At 44.3% G+C, this 17,491-nt stretch overlaps 1 protein-coding gene across 8 annotated transcripts in view; it reads right to left on the bottom strand.

Annotated features, from left to right (window-relative positions):
• FAT3 (FAT atypical cadherin 3) overlaps positions 1–17,491 on the bottom strand; it is a 631,203-nt gene that overhangs the window by 253,501 nt on the left and 360,211 nt on the right. The window lies entirely within an intron of this gene.

Genomic DNA, 17,491 nt, shown 5'->3' on the forward strand with positions numbered 1-17,491 from the left:
GGAAGAAAAAGCACATAGACCTGATATGTCTGGCAAGTAGATTTTTCAGTTTTATGACTTGTATAGTGAGATTTGTAATCATGATTGGTACATCAATGAAAGGATAGGCATTGCTGGTGCTAATTCAGGTCCCAAGCTGAGATGACAATTTTACATTTGTTTTGTTGAAAAGACACCTTTCATTTAACTTTTAGTGTACACTTTCTAACATGTTTGAGTGGAACTAGAAGTGCTGGGTAATTCTGAGGGCTTAGGAGGCCATATTGGTCCAGGAGACCTTGGAGGGCTGCATCCCCCTATAATTCTGTATGATGCACTATGGGAGAAGGTCAATGGGGTGGGAGACATCAATCCTAGCGAAGGCAAAATGATGAGTCCTAATGGTGGTGATAGGGAATCTGCTGCAGAGTACACTACATTCAACCATGTAGGATTTCAGTTAATATGAACCAACTGGGTGACCTTGGGCAAATCACACTCTCTCAGCCTTAGAGGAAGGCAAAGGCAAACCCCCTCTAAACATATTATGTCAAGAAAAACCCCTAGGGTTGAAATAAGTTGGAAATCACTAACAGGATGCCATCCTATATCTTTTATTTTGCTGCCATCACAATTATTGTGGGTAGCATTAGTATTATTCTTTCACTATTTTGTATAACATAAACTACAGAAAAAATTGCAGGACATATACTATGCATCTTACAAAATCTGGATGGCCTTAGCACATCATTTCAATTTAATTCTTCTTCCTTTTAAAAGTAAACTTAGCTCTATTTGCATTGGTTATGAACTACAGACAAAACTATTTGGAAAACAAACTTTTTTTTATAATTAAAAAGAAACAGGCATCACATTTCTGGCGAACATATGCTGGAGCTTTCAGAAGAAAGAGCATCTCCTTTGCAGCCTTTCCTCGCTTCCCAAAGTGCAACAAAGCTGAAATAACTGGAAAATTCTCTTCTCCGTCACCTTGCAGGTTGAGTGTGTCACTTATCGAGCCTGTCATCACACTCGCTTCTGTTCCAAATAATAGCTCCTGGCACACAATGCTCATATATTGCAACACATTAACAGCAAGCTGTGAGGAGCTGGCAAGTCAGAAACAAATTGCTGGCGTGGATTTTTATAAAGGGGGAGAGAGAGGAATAATGTTATTAGTTAAGGTTCAATAACTGAACTTCTAGCAAGGAACGGGAGGGGGCAATTTTTCACAATTTTTGGTGCAGGGAACTTCAGGTTAGCTATGGCAAGATGCTGCAATCTGGAGCACACATTATTTCTTAAGTATAAGCGTGTATAGTCAGTTTTGGGAGTTTCTATGAACTGAACCTTCGGTAAAAATGCTCCAGTTTATGTGAGAATTGGAATGATCATAGTCATCCAATACTTTTCAGCAATTTGTGAGATATGTGTATGTCAACTTATGGAGACCATATGAATTAGGGTTTACTTAGGCAAGGAATACTCAGAGCTGCTTTTGCCAATTCCTTCCTCTGAAATACAACATCTGGCATTCATTGGTGGTCTCCCACCCAAGCAATAACCAGGGCTGACCCTGCTTAACTTCAAAGATCAGATGGGCTCTGTTGCCTTTAGGGTATTTAGGCCAAATCTGTGGGGTAAGTGGGATGAAATGAAGATGTTCCAAAAATATTTAAGAGTTGGGGGGTAATTTTCCAATTTTTTGGAAGGGGGGATTAACTTTTCCCAGATGATGTATCAGAGGGAGAAGAGAGGAATAATAATGCTATTAGTTAAGGTTCAACACTTTTCTTTTCTGTGCTGAACTTAAAAATTCTTTTCTGCAGCCAACAGCAGCCAATGCAAATGAATCTATCACATCTCATTTCATGAATAGTAAGCTAACCTATCTGATCACTACCTTTTTCTAAAATGATACTTTTTTTCTGCAACAAAAGCCAGGGAAGAATATTTGGAGACCAAACTCTGCCCTTCCCCAGAGGCTTCTGGAAGCATGTTTACTCATTTTTAAGAAAACATATATATTCAAGATCTGTGTGTAGGGTTGCAGCTTTGGCCTAATCATCCAAACATCTTGATGTTTTGCAGATCGTTTGGCTAAATGAGCCAAGTTATTCCACAAGGATTACCATACAGCAGAGGTGGAAATCATGTAATCTCCCAGATGCAGCTGGTCTGTAAGTCCCAGCAGTCCCCCAAGCATAGGCAATTGTGAAGAATGATGGGAGCTGCAGTCCAATAACATATGGAAGGTTAGAGATGGTATAGAAAAATCAACCTCACCTACATAGTGGAACCAGAAAGCAAATTTACATCAGTTTCAAACTTGGTGGTATTATTATTATTATTATTATTATTATTATTATTTATTCCATTAAAAAATTAGAAATGAATGAAAGCCAATTTTAGCAGGCAGAATGCCACAAAGGTCTTGTTGAACTACAACATCCTCTTAAGATGCAATAGATGTCCATCCTACAGAGGAAAGCTAACATACATACTTTTAAGTTCTGACAAAACATGCCAACTCCTTTGAGTCACAGTGAGAGGGAACAAATGTGGGGCTTTTTCTTAAGGTACAAAGGAAACCCACATCAGAGCTTTTCAGCATGGCAGGTTATTCCCTTATGGAAGCCTGAAGTATTGCAGCATCAAATGTCAACATCAAAACAATATAGGGAAAAAATAATTACAGACAGTGTTAGTGTTGTAAGCTGATAAGGACCAGATGGTCTTTTGTATTTACGGTTTGCTTTGTGCATACAAATGTGTTGGGGATCTAATTAGCCTTCTCCAAAACTCAAACTGGGTAATTACTATCATTATCCCCTTTTCAAATAAATCTGAAGTCTAAACTGCAATTAAGTTTTTATTTTTTTTTTATTTTTTTTTACAGTTTTATATAGTCACACATTTTAAAGATACTTCATTGGAGTTATTTCACTGAAAAAAAAGCCCTCCCAAAACAAAATGAAACTGAAAGGAAAACAAAAGCACACTTCTTATGGTAACTGGCATAAAGTACTTGAGCTTAACATTGGGAAGAGGGGAGTGGAGGAAAGAATAACTCAGCAGAAAACGGATTGGCTCTTCAGCTTAAAGTGCTTTCCAACAAGTGTGGAACATAAGGACAATTGTGTCCTTGTTTCTAACACAATGTCACTTCCACTCATGTTGAGTAGCAACATACAATCATCTGTAAAGTTACATTGAAAAGTAGCCATTATGGAATGAGCATTGTTGAACCTTTTTTGCAAATTGCCCATGTGTTGCTGAAAGTGAATATGTCCACATTAAATCAAACCAAGAGAAGATGCTCTGCTGATAAGATTACCATGTAAGAGACAATTCATAGCATTTCACCCCTTTGTTTATCTGTTGGCATGACTTTGTTCCGAAATACACTGCAGAAGTCATCCAGTTTGAGACCGCTTTAACTGCCCTGGATGAGTGCTACGGAATCCTGGGAACTGTAGTCTATTGTGGCATCAACACTCTCTGACAGAGAAGGCTAAATGTCTCATAAAATTCCCTAATTCCCAGAATTCCCTAGCACTGAGCCAGGGCAGTTAAAGCGGTCTCAAGCCGCATTGTATTTCAGACCAGTCACGCTAGCAGGTAAAACAGCCAGTATGATGCAGTGGTTTGAGTGCTGGATTAGAGTTCAAATCTCTTGTAGAGCTGGGTTTGAATCTCTGCTGAACCATGGAAGCTGACTATGTGAATCAAACCTACTATGCAGGAATCTTGTCAAGAAAAACTTAGTATTGAGTCTCCATAAGTAGGAGTTCACCTGAAGGCAAATAACAACAAACCATGAAGCCCAAAGGTCCCTACGCTCCCTGCAACTTGCATGCTGAAGGTTTCAAATATGGTTACAGATCTCCCAGAACTCAGAACACTCACAATAATAATAAATAATAATAATAAAAATTTTATTTATATGCCGCCCTTCCTTCGATCAGGGCGGCTTACAACATAAAAACAGACAATTCAGAATGCAATTCAATAAAAAATACAGTAAAAATACACATACAGAGTTACAAAAACTCAGCCCAACAGTAAAAAGCCCCATGGCCCAGCCTCTTGGCCACGAAAGAGGAGGGAGGCCCGCAGGATATCTATTCGGGGAATGCCTGTTGGAACAGGAAGGTTTTCAAGTCCTTCCTAAATTGGGCCAGGGTGGTAGATGAGCGGAGCTCTATGGGCAGCGCATTCCAAAGGGCTGGGGCAGCTATGGAAAACGTCCTCCGCGAAGTGGAGGCTAACCTAGCCCCAGGCACCTTCAGTAGCTGCTGCCCAGACGTTCTGAGGGTGCGAGGCGGAATGTACGGGGAGAGGCGGTCCTTTAGGTATCCTGGGCCCAAGCCATTTAGGGCTTTATAGGTAATTACCAACGCCTTATACAGACCTGACAGACTTTCATGCTCAGTGTGTGAAAGTCTCTGACATCCTCAGGTGCACGGAGAAGCTTGTGCAGAGAGTTTGTATGCATACCCATCTATTCATCACTCATTCAGACCTCAGTGTGCAAGAACAGGCTGATCTAGACCACAATTGCATGACCTGACACCCACTGGATGTGCTGAAATACCCACAATCAAGTTAATGGGCAGTCTGCATGGGAATACTGAGAGATTTAGTGCCACACCTTTGTAAGGCAGGAAGGCACAGAAGGCTGAGCAACACTATACAGAACTATAGTGTATAGTGCTGCTCCAGAGAACAGGACCCGGAACAATGGATGCAAGCTCCAGGAAAAGAGATTCCACCTCAACATTAGGAAGAACTTCCTGAGAGTAAGGGCTGTTCGACAGTGGAACAAACTCCCTCGGAGTGTAGTGGAGTCTCCTTCATTGGAGGTCTTTAAGCAGAGGCTGGATGGCCATCTGTCGGGAATGCTTTGATTTGGATTTCCTGCATGGCAGGGGGTTGGACTGGATGCCCCTTGTGGTCTCTTCCAACTCTATGATTTTATGATACTGTAGATTGGGATGGGAAAAATGCTGCCCATGAGATGGCACACATGACCCATAGACCAATTTTTTTGCCCCCTGAAGACCCCCCCCCCATTAGTTTCCAAAAGCTCCTACACCACATTTTAACATTATTGAATGCCTCTGAATGATTTTGTGGGCAATTTTACCCTGAAAATCACACAGTAAGCCCCCCAATATATAAAAATATGGGTAAACACAACCACCTAGAACCCCCCACTACCCTCAAATACTTCATTTTTCTTTTGTAGTTTCTCTCAAAATGGTGGCCGGAGGTGGTATGACATCATTGATGTGTATTTTTAATATGTCATTTGTTTTATATTGTATTTACCTCTATACTGTACACCACTTTGATCCTGGGAAAAGCGGTTTATAAATAAACAATGTATTATATTATTATTATCATTTGCCATTATGAGAGAGACTGAAGAGGAAAATGGATGTGATGATGAAGCCTATAGGTTTGTGTATATGTGTGTGTGTGTGTGTGTGTGTGTGTGTGTGTGTGAAACTGACCCCTATGCCCACTTATCACCTACGCCTGCTGTAGATAAGGAGAGATGCTGTGCAAATAGAAGCTGGTTCAATTGTCAGTAGATCCTATTCAGCCCTGTGGAATAAACAATAACTAGATTGCAATTAGTAGTATTGTTGGGTAAGATTTCCTTGGGCTTCTGAAACTATTGTCATTAGGATCAGGGGACAATTTCCCCCCAACCTCAATGCTGAGGAAATGCTGACCCTTTCCTTTATATGGTTTTTCTCCATGAATGTGAATGGATGCAAAATACTGGCAAAGGGGTCTGAAATTCTTGACTAGAATCCTGTTAGCTAGTCCTCACTATGGTAGACCTACTGACTCAGTGGCTGAATGATCAAGTCAAGACATAGATAAATCAAATGTATTTAATGGCTCTCTACCTTAGCAGCAACTAACAATTGGAATTGTGCCTATGCTGGGAAAAAGTATGGTAATAGGAAAAAAAGAAGACTGCTTAAAAGAGGGATTGACTCTACAAAGGAAGCCATGGCCCCAGAGGATGGTAAACAATAGGATCCTTCTGAGATCAGTGACTTATAAGATTGATTTACATAACACACAAGGTCTTTTTTTTTCTGGACCTAAGTCTAATCTTTCAATAGTTGCCATGGTGCTGTGCCTCAAATTCAGTCTCTCAAAACAGTTTTTACAAAATAAACAATTACTTCATGCAGAGATATTATTTCTCAATAATCATAGCAAATGAGGTAGAGTTATGGGTAGCCCTAGGACAGGAACATCTCCACTACAATGGTTTGTGTGCCGATTTCTATTTGGAAGTAGAGGATAATAGCTTCCATGTTTTTGACTCAGTGACTCCTCTCTGGGTTTCAGTCTCAGCTTTAAAATTACAACCTAAAGTGTTGAAACCTATTTTGGCAAATAAGAGTTGGACCAGTTCCACGTTTCTTCAGTATTTTGTGAATTAGAAAAAGAATTTTGTGTTCTTCCTCAACCATTAGGTAACAGGCAAATTCAGGTGACCCCTAATTTATATAGGTCAGGGGTAGGCAACCCTTTTGAGCCGGGGGCCGGGTTGGTGTCCCTCAGACAACCGGGGGGCCGAATCCGGGGGGTGGAGCTTCCACCCCCGGGGGCGGGGGCTGCATGCTGGGGGCGGAGCTTCCACCCCCAGGGGCGGAGCTTCCACCCCCAAGGGCCATGCCACCTCCTCTTTGCCGGCCGCTGACAGGGCCCCAGGCCCTGTCAGAGGCCAGGAAAGAGCCGGCGGGGACCGCCAGCTCTGGAGGCCTCCCCGTCTTTGCTGGCCCCTGACGCTAGGGCCCCGCTGCCGTCGCAGGAGCCCTCCGGGAGGGCCCCTGCGACGGCAACTGGCCTCCCAGCGGGCCCCTGGGAGGCCAGTTCCTGTCCCTTGGGCCCTCCAGGAGGGCTCCTGCGACGGCAGCGGGCCTCCCAGAGGCCCGTTGCCTTTGCTGGGGTCCTCCAGGAGGGCCCAAGGGACAGCAACTGGCCTCTCAGGGGCCCGCTGCTGCCGCTGGAACCCTCCTGGAGGGACCCTGAGACGGCAACGGGCCTCCCAGGGGCCCGCTGCCGCCGTTGGAGCCCTCCTGGAGGACCCCGGTGAAGGCAACTGGCCTCCCTGGGGCCCGCTGCCGCCACTGGAGCCCTCCTGGAGGACCCCGGTGCAGGCAACGGGCCTCTGGGAGGCCCTCTGCCGTCGCAGGAGCCCTCCTGGAGGGCCCAAGGGACAGCAACTGGCCTCCCAGGGGCCCGCTGCCGTCGCAGGAGCCCTCCTGGAGGGCCCCAGCGACGGCAACTGGCCTCCCAGGGGCCCGCTGCCATCGCAGGAGCCCTCCTGAAGGGCCCCAGTGGCGGCAACTGGCCTCCCAGGGGCCCGCTGCCATCGCAGGAGCCCACCTGGAGGGCCCCAGCGGCGGCAACTGGCCTCCCAGGGGCCCGCTGCCGTCGCAGGAGCCCTCCTGGAGGGCCCCAGCGGCGGCAAGGGCCTCCCAGGGGCCCGCTGCCACCGTTGGAGCCCTCCTGCAGGGAACTTGTGATGGCAATGGGCCTCCCAGGGGCCCGCTGCCGCCATTGGTGCCCTCCTGGAGGACCCCGGTGCAGGCAACGGGCCTCTGGGAGGCCCTCTGCCGTCGCAGGAGCCCTCCTGGAGGGCCCCAGCGACGGCAACTTGCCTCCCAGGGGCCCGCTGCCGTCGCAGGAGCCCTCCTGGAGGGCCCCAACGACAGCAACTTGCCTCCCAGGGGCCCGCTGCCGTCGCAGGAGCCCTCCTGGAGGGCCCCAGCGACGGCAACTTGCCTCCCAGGGGCCCGCTGCCGTCGCAGGAGCCCTCCTGGAGGACCCCAGTGCAGGCAACGGGCCTCTGGGAGGCCCTCTGCCGTCGCAGGAGCCCTCCTGGAGGGCCCAAGGGACAGCAACTGGCCTCCCAGGGGCCCGCTGCCGTCGCAGGAGCCCTCCTGGAGGGCCCCAGCGACAGCAACTGGCCTCCCAGGGGCCCGCTGCTGTCGCAGGAGCCCTCCTGGAGGGCCCCAGCAACGGCAACTTGCCTCCCAGGGGCCCGCTGCCGTCGCAGGAGCCCTCCTGGAGGGCCCCAACGACGGCAACTTGCCTCCCAGGGGCCCGCTGCCATCGCAGGAGCCCTCCTGGAGGGCCCCAGCGGCGGCAACTGGCCTCCCAGGGGCCCGCTGCCGTCGCAGGAGCCCTCCTGGAGGGCCCCAGCGACGGCAACTTGCCTCCCAGGGGCCCGCTGCCGTCGCAGGAGCCCTCCTGGAGGGCCCCAGCGGCGGCAACTGGCCTCCCAGGGGCCCGCTGCCATCGCAGGAGCCCTCCTGGAGGGCCCCAGTGATGGCAACGGGCCTCCCAGGGGCCCGTTGCGGCTGCTGGAGCCCCGTTTCGGGGCTCCGGAGGCCGCAGCGGGCCTCGGAATGGGTGCCGCCGAAATCGGCGGCGATTTCGGCGGCAGGAGGGACCGGGGGCTGGCGGAAAGGCGCCCGCGGGCCGGAGGTTGCCGACCCCTGATATAGGTTATCACATAATGGATTCTATAGCAAATCAAGCCTGAACTCTTGTGCCATCAAACTATCAAGGGTTGTGCTTTTAAATGATGTGCAATTCAGATTTTATTGGGTTGATTCAATCAAAGACCTGATCAGGTCTCTTGGTGACTGAGTCTATTGAAAGTCTCTCATTCTTAGAGTTACAGCACATTGAAGACAACGTGAAAGTAAATAACAATAACAACAAAATATTTGCACATGGTGTGGGGGGTGGCAATTAATTTGGGGCGATTATACAGAAATGAAGTGTGCAGGGGTGTTTGTGTTTCCGTGCGCTTGTTATGCAAATGATCCACCAAATCTAGAAAATCTGGAAGATAAAAAGATTTGAAAGGAACCTTAGGGAAGAGTGTCAGATTAAAATAATGTGATTTATCATCAGGTCCATCAGGTTGTAAATATGAAAGATGTGCAGAGTTCTGTATTTCTGTACAACTTGAAAAATTGGCATGCAGCCATATTGTAAATTCTCATATGCTCAAAGTAGTAATGAGATAAGAAGAGACTGGTTATTATTAATTTTTTCTCTTTTTTTTAACAAGATAAGCAGCAGCACTCATTCTAATTAACTTCTGAATTGCCTCAATAGGCAACATGTAGATGGGGGTACAAAAGCGTTGGGGTGCAAATGATTAATCTAGGCATGCACATCCTCTTGGTTTCCTGCCTTCAGTGCGGCAGATCACATGACAGAAACATCATGCACTATGAATGTATGACAATGCTCTAGCATGCGCTGGTGAACATGCTTAATGGAAATTTTTAATCAAAATCTGTCCAAAAGGTAGATAAGCGGAGATGACAATGTTGCAAGTTGTTTGCTGCTCATGAAAAAAAAATTATGAGCACACCCTCTTCTCCAACAAACCTACCCACCAATTTCAATCTGATGATTCCACGTTTAATCTGATATTAGCAGCCACGGCTGCAAAAGATCCACTACCTCCTCTCCTTCCCTCCCTGCCAGAGAAAAGCAACACCATTATCTTTCCCACTTTGACAAACTTTGCATTCTCCTCATTCCCAAACTATTTCCAGTCTAGGAAAGTATGGCGCTGCTTTTGTCTGGCTGGGAGAGAGATGGGAGAGAAACTGGATCCTCCCTGGGATAGCTGCAAACATCGGATTCAAAGGGAAGGTCTTTGGAAATGAGGAGAATGCAAAGTTTGGCAAAGCGGGGGAATGTCTGGTGTTGGTTTTGGCTGGCTGGGAGGAAGGGTGAGAAGGAGGAAGATGAAGAGGTTGATCTTGTTAAGCAGCAGCTACAAAGTTGCAGATAGTCAAACCCACAAATCTGAAACCTGTGAATGTGGAGGGCCGACTGTATTTTAAAACGTATACATTCCAAAAGCAAATCTTGATTTTGCCATTTTATATAAGGGACACCATTTTGCTACACCACTGAATTTAATGGGACTTGAGCATCCATGGATATTGTTAACCACGGAGATGGGGGGAGCTGGAACTTGAACTAAACCCCAGCACCCAGCAGACACCCAGGGCCCACTGTATCTTACATCCAGAAAACATATCTGGATGGCTGTGCTGGCCACGTAGCAAAGTACTGTTCACACATGTTTAGTTTGTGGTCCCCTACATCCCTACAACCATTCCACATGTATTGCTTTCAAGGCAGGTGTTACCCATTCTGAATAATAATAATAATAATAATAATAATAATAATAATAATAATAATTTTTATTTATATTTCCCACCTCTCCCAAGGATAGAAGCAGAATTACATTATTAAAACAACAGAATACAATTCTAAAAAGACAATCTGTAAAATACTAATACTGAATTACTAATTCCTATTAGTTCCTTAAAATCCAATCATCAGAAAATTTCTCTGTCATACTGTCATAGTCAAGTGGAGCATTAATCACAGTCTCTTATATGGAATCAGGTGGATAGGCCCGCCAGAAGAGATCTGTCTTAAGTGCCTTCTTAAAAGCCTCTAAGGTGGTGATAAGACAGATATCTTCCAGTAGACTATTCCACAATTTAGGGGCTGTGTAAATGCTCTATGGGACATTGAGGTTAATCTGGTGTTATAGTATTCCAACAAATTCTTCCCAGATGTTCTGAGTGTGCGAGGCGGATTATGTAGAGAGAGAGAGAGAGGCGTTCCCGCAAATAACTCGGGCTTGAGCCATGTAGGGCTTTAAAGGTAATAACCAACACTTTGTACTGTGCCCAGAAGCTGATTGGCAGCCAGTGAAGAAATTTCCACACTGGTGTTACATGGTCAAACCTAGATGTACCGGTGACCAATCTGGCTGCAACATTTTGAACCAGTTGAAGCTTCCAAACTTAGCACAAGGGTAGCCCCAAGTAGAGCGCATTACATAAATCCAAACGAGAGATTACCAGTGCATGTACCACTGTTTCAAGGTCCTTTTGGTCCAGGTAGGGACGTAGTTGGCATATCAGCCGAAGCTGATACCAAGCAATACTGGCCATTGCATCTACTTGAGATGACAATTGGAGAGATGGATCCAGGAGTACTGCAAACTTTGTCCTTTAGAGGAAGTGTGATCCCGTGCAGGACTGGTTAACAAATCTCCATTCCCGGACTTGGGGTACCTATCACAAGTACCTCTGTGTTTTCTGGATCCAGCTTGAATTGGTTTTCCCTCATCCAGTCCATTACTGAACCAAGGCAGACATCCAGAGAAATGCCATCCTTAGACACTGCAACAGTCAGAGACATAGAGAAATAAATCTGGGTGTCATCAGCATGCTGATAACACCGTGCCCCATGTCTCCGGATGATCTCACCCAACGGCTTCGTGTAAATGTTAAAGAGCATGGGGGACAGAATGGTGCCCTGAGGATGCCAGATGGCAGCTCTCTTTTGGAAGAACAACTGTCCCCCAGCATCACCATCTGGAATCTGCCCAGGAGGTAGAAATGGAGGCACTGGAGCCCAGTGCCCCCATACCTAACTCCCTCAGGCGTTCCAGAAGGATACCATGGTCAATGGTATCAGAGGCCGCTGAGATGTCCAAAAGCACCAATAGGTCACGCTTTCTGTGTCGATGCCCAGATGGAGATCATCAACTAAGGCGACCATGGCAGTTACTCCATATCCCCGCCCTGAAGCCGGTTTGAAATGGGTCTAGATAATTGACTAGACAGCTCCAAGACAGCTTGGAGCTGGAAGGCAACTGCCCTCTCAATCACTTTGCTTTTCCTGCCTAGATGTAGTACTTTACATTTATCCCTGTTGGTGCTCATTTTGTTAGTTTTAGTTCAGTTCACTACAATTTGCTACAAAGAAGTCAAGAGAAATATTTACATTCTATGTGAGAACAAAAGGTATGTCCTTTAGGGATTCCTGAGAGTTAAAGCAAATTTAGGAGTGCTTAGAAACTTGATGGAATACTGAACACACATTAACAAAATATTAAATACACATTAACAACAACAACAAAACTCACAGTCCTGCCATCTGAAAATAAGTTTATAGGAGTTGAATTCTGTCCCCACTTATGAAAAGAGTGTCGTACTGCACAATGTGTAATGTAGCCATAAAGACTGTTACTCTGTTTAGATAATAAGGGCTATTCACCAGTTCATGGCAGTGAAACCAGATTTGCAACCAAGTGTTCATTTGACAAAAGGAGAGGTCTCAGTTCTCTGGTGAGTTTAAGCTTTTCAAACACATGCAAACCTTTCCATGCTTGAGCTGTTAAGATTCCTTTTTTATTTGAAGGCCCATTCAGCTTCTGTGCCACAACACTGGCAATTTTTATATTCACTCTCTCTACAAAGCTTGAGAATGTTGTTGTTGTTGTTTTTGGGGGGATCATGTTGTCAGAGGAATTTTGGAAGCTGCAGTCCAAACATTTTCCCATATTTAATTCAAGATCTCAGGCAGAAAGTCTTCCCCAGCCACCCAGTTGGAGGTCTTTTTGATCTTTGAATGTAAGAAATTGACTTGGGACCTTGTGCCTGCAAAGCCTGGGTTCTATTACCGATGTAGATCTGCTAAACTGCTTGGTATTCCAAAAGGAAAATCACGGTGGATGCTTATTTTTGATACTCCCTTCTTGAGATGTCCAAACCCATGGTGTGTCTCAATTTGGAGATGTTTTGGAAATGAACTGTACAATATGCATCTCCACCCTGAGAACACTTCTCAGTTTTCTTCCTTGTTTTCAGTTTCCAGCATTTTATCACAGTGTCACTGGTTGGGAACAGGATCGCTTGGAATATAAACTGCAGACGGCATGATGCCAACTCTCTATCTCAGGATCAGATGGGCTGAAGTATACCTTGATATTACATCAGTAGAAGCAGCTGAGCCCAACTGCAGAAGTAAATATCTCCGGCTGAGAAGAGAAATGGAATGTACTTTCCTCTCAAACCCACTATGCAGTGGCTTGTCCCCATTTCCTTTTTGAGAGACAGAAGAAGACATGGTGGCTTATAATTATAAGCCATTCCTTGGACACAGAATGTAGGTATGTTAGGCAAACCAAGCTGTAATTATTCCTTAAGTCTGTGAAGATAGGAATAAACCCTTCGTTCACTGTCATTTAGCTCTTCCTTCCACGTTAATTACTACTGACCCAAGAACAGCTAATTATTTCTTCCACTGATGTCATTTAGTGTTTCACTCTACTTGCAAAGTTTTCAAGGCATCAGTAACACATTTTCATAAACTTTCTAATCGCCACAAAAGAAATGGGGAGAAAGAAATAGCCAGCAGAATGCATTCTGAATTTTCGCCTGTTGTTGCTTTGTGCACAAGTGGGCAACTGCAGTGTGTCGGGGGCCCATTTTCAACCTCTGTGACCTACCAGAAGGCCAAAGAATAGGGGAAAATAAACCCAGAAGTGAAAGGAAGCCCCTTCCCAGCCTGAAAAATGGGATATGTTTGTGTGTGTTTGTCTCTGTGTGTCCAATTAAAAAGGTGAATCACAGCTCTTATAGGTTTCTAGGAGCAATTCATTTATTTTTCAGAAAAAGATGGTGGAGATCTGGGGATTAGGAACCACAAAAATGGCAAATGGGGGAGATACATACAACTCTGAGCATTTTGCTTGTCCTCTCCCTATTTTTACATCTTGTTCTTTCAACAAAAAGAAGGCTACGGCCTAAATGCATTATATCAAAGGGATTCATATGTGTTGACTTACTCTTCAACTATTGATTGAATGGTTCTGCTTTACTTGGGATTAGTAGTTGCACCTACTTCTACGTAATATGTGAGTAGGAGTGAAATAAGGAGACTAAGGCTGCATTTACACTGTAGAAATAATGGAGTTTGACACCATGTCAACTGCCATGGCTCCATCATACAGAACCCTGGAATTTGTAGTTTTGTGAGGCACCAGCATTCTTTGACAAAACAGGCTAAAGACCTTGTAAAACTACAAATTCCAGGATTCCATAGTATGGAGCTACAGCACTTAAAATGCTATAGAATTGCATTATTTCTGCAGGGTAGATGGTCAGTCAATGGCAGCTGGTAATACAATAGACTCAACGAAGCACTTCTTTTTTTATATAGTACAAAATACATTTATTTAAATTCATACATTTGTTCTCATTCATATAGGCAAATCCGTAACTAATCAACTGGTAACTTCTTGAATGTTAGTGAACGTATTGGTAAATTCAACTGACCCAGTGGCCGTACTCCAGGCAGGACTAACAACAGGATTTAGGCGAGTACTATAGAATTCAACCTGTACTGTGGAAATCATTTTTCACCAGTAGCAAGGGTCAGGTTTGGATATACATGCACTGACCTGGTTTCTCATTACTAGTCAACAGATGATGACAGGGAGCTGAAATTACCCCACTGAAATGAAAGGTCTGTTTGTGGCATCCAGAGATAGCTCTTTCAGATAAGAAAATCATAATTTGACACAGTAAACATTAATACTGGCATTATTAGGCAACACTGATGAGAGATCTTTCATATCTGGATTCAGGTGAAGCTCCAAATGGTATAGCTTGATAAGAAAATGGAACAAAATGTAAACAGAATCCTGTTGAAATGTCCCAGGGTTCTTTGAGACAAACTAGTGAAAGCAATTAGGAAATGTTACTTATTGCACCACTAAGTCCCCACTTTTTATATTACTTATTGTACCAACCATTCCCTCTTGTTATATTACTTTTAAAATATGATTTTATTATGTCCTTATTGTCAGGAAAAAACAAACTGTTATGGACAGGTACCCTGCTTCTATCTTATATTGCCAAGCTCTAGTTAGCTGCCATCCCAATGCTCCCCATCCTTAAGGAATTTTTTGTAGGTCTGACTTGTCATGATAAAATACTCTGGTCCTCTCTTGGCTCTAGGCACTCTGATGCTGTACTCCCTCCCTTTTTTCTTTCTTATTCCAAGTGACCTGCCATTAGGCCACAGACCCCAAAGGAGAACCTGCTCACTTTCATTTAATATACTCTGATTTCTGAACAGTAATGATATACAGTACTATAGTAGAACCTCATTTTCCAAGCTCATCATACACTACCCATAATGAAATATTTAATGCTGCAGGTGATTTGCAGACCCCCACTTTTTTCCTTTCAAAGAAGTGATACCTTTGAGAAATGTGAAAACCATGCTGAGAAATTCTGCTGACCAATCATATTTTCTAGTTCCTCACCCACCTCCTCCTCTTCCCTATGACTCTGTTTTCCCTTACTAAGGAAGTTAGCATGAAAAATTGATTATTGCTACTCAAGAAATCATCTGTCCCTTCTGCTTAATCTTCACCTGTAGTCATAAGACTGCTCTTGAGTATTCAGAATAGTCCCAGCAGCAAACCTACTGTGATGTAAGAAGCAGAGGAGGATGAGTTCTGGTGTGGAGTTAACAAAGCAGTGGGGGGGGGGGGGGGAGATCCAAAAGAAAGACAATAAATTCTTCAAAGCATACAGCCCCTTAAAAAAAGCAAAGCTTGTAAACCGGGAAAGCTTTTAAACAAAGCAGACATATGTCACATTATATTGTTAATCCTTCATACAGGAGGCTCAGCTGTATCAATAGAATTTACCTGCATGTGACATTGTTGTTGTTGTGTGACTTCAAGTCATTTCTGACTTATGGTGACCCCAAGACGAACCTATTATGGGGTTTTCTGGGGATGATAATTTGTGACTCGTCCAGTCACCCAGTGGGTTTCCATAGCAAAGGGGGGAATCAAAACCTGGTCTCCAGAGTTGTAGTCCAATGATCAAACCACTACACCACCCCGGCTGTCTGCATGTTGACTTGCCATTTAATAATTGACTGAATGGGTCTACTCTAGCTAGAACTAAACCATAGGATTTTGACCACTGCTCCTCAACTTGCTTTCAAACAGTTTCCTATCTCAATCCTACTTGAAAGTGTCTTTAAAACATGCATTTAATATTATTATTTATACTTCTGAGATTCAGCTGCTCACATTACCCCAAAAGCACTAGTTACACACAAAAGGTGGGCATCAACAAGCTTAGGAAAACCCAAAGTATTCAGAAGCAGAATTTTGCAAGTCATAGGAGAACCAAAGGTATTTATGTGGGGAACACTAAATACGAAGCCCAAGGGGAAAAAGATCAAACCCAAACTTCTGTAGAGCCAATTTGGTGTTTTCAATCTGCACCCTGTATCAGCACCCTGTATCCAAAACAACAGGGTAGAATAGTTTGAGTGTCAGACTACCACTTGATTCTAGAGTTTGAATTCCTTAGAAGAAGGAAATTGCAATCTCCTTCCAAACAAATCTTGTCCATGATGGGATAACCTTAGGGTCACCATTAGTTGCAAATGACTTTAAAGTACACCAACACCACCACAATTATATATATACACACAATAAATGAGGAGTGGATCTGGGGGTCATGCGTTGCCTCACTACCCCTTGAGACTACACAAATTGTCAAAATTGCACAATAAAACCAAAACAACCCAAAACCAGAAGGAATAGAGTATAACTATGTATTGTAAATATTTCCGTTGTTTTGCACAGGGCCTGAGATAGACTGACCTACATGGGTTTTACTGCAAGGGCAAAGAATGGTGAGCATACATATTTTATGAAAAAGTACAATTCCAGAGGTTTATATGCTGGTATCTCATTTGTCTGCAGTGTAAAAGGGCAGCACAGTCAGCAGCAGATGTATTTAAGGCTTCAAATCTGACATGCATTCACTCCACAAGTCCAAAATATCACAAAATGTTGTACTGTATCCAGCCTCACTTCTCTGCAAAAAAGAATGGTTATCCAGAACCTGAACTGTGCTGAGGGGAAAAAATTAGATGGATTACATATGCAGTGATGATGTGCATGAACAAAGGAGCAGTGCACAGAAAGAGCTGTCACCATCACATAGGGTTCACGAGGAGGGAACAAATGGCACTGAATAGTCAATGCAGTTCATGGAGCATAATAAAACTAGCATGACAGAGCTAATAATAGCATATGGCACATGTACTGTATTTTATTATCTCTTTGCCAGAGGAACAGAACCCAGTATTCTTTTTCTCAAAAATAAGATAATGTACCTTCTTGTTGTTGTTGTGTGCCTTCAAGTCATTTCCAACTTATGGAGACCCTAAAGTGAACCTATCATGGGGGTTTCTTGGCAAAATTTGTCCAGAGGTTTGCTACTGCTTTAAGCCTGAGGCTGAGAGCATGTGGCTTGCCCAAAGTCACCCAGTAGGTTTCATGGCCAGGCAAGGAACTGAACCTAGGTCTCCAGAGTCATACTCCAGCATGCAAACCACTTTGCCATGCCATGCTGACTCTCCATAATTTACCTAGTTCTTAGAAAGAATAAACAAAAAAATTATTGTGGTCCTCCTTTTCATAGCTGGGAATATCCAATAAGATTTGAGTATCTTTGGAGCAATACTTTTTCATCAGATAACACTGGGGAATTATGAATAAAAATAAGGCAAATTCACCTATCAAGCAGGCACA

The sequence above is a fragment of the Sceloporus occidentalis genome, unplaced genomic scaffold (assembly GCF_023333645.1).
Source record: "Sceloporus occidentalis isolate IW3139 unplaced genomic scaffold, rSceOcc1.0.p SCAF_2, whole genome shotgun sequence".
Lineage (NCBI taxonomy): Eukaryota > Metazoa > Chordata > Lepidosauria > Squamata > Phrynosomatidae > Sceloporus > Sceloporus occidentalis.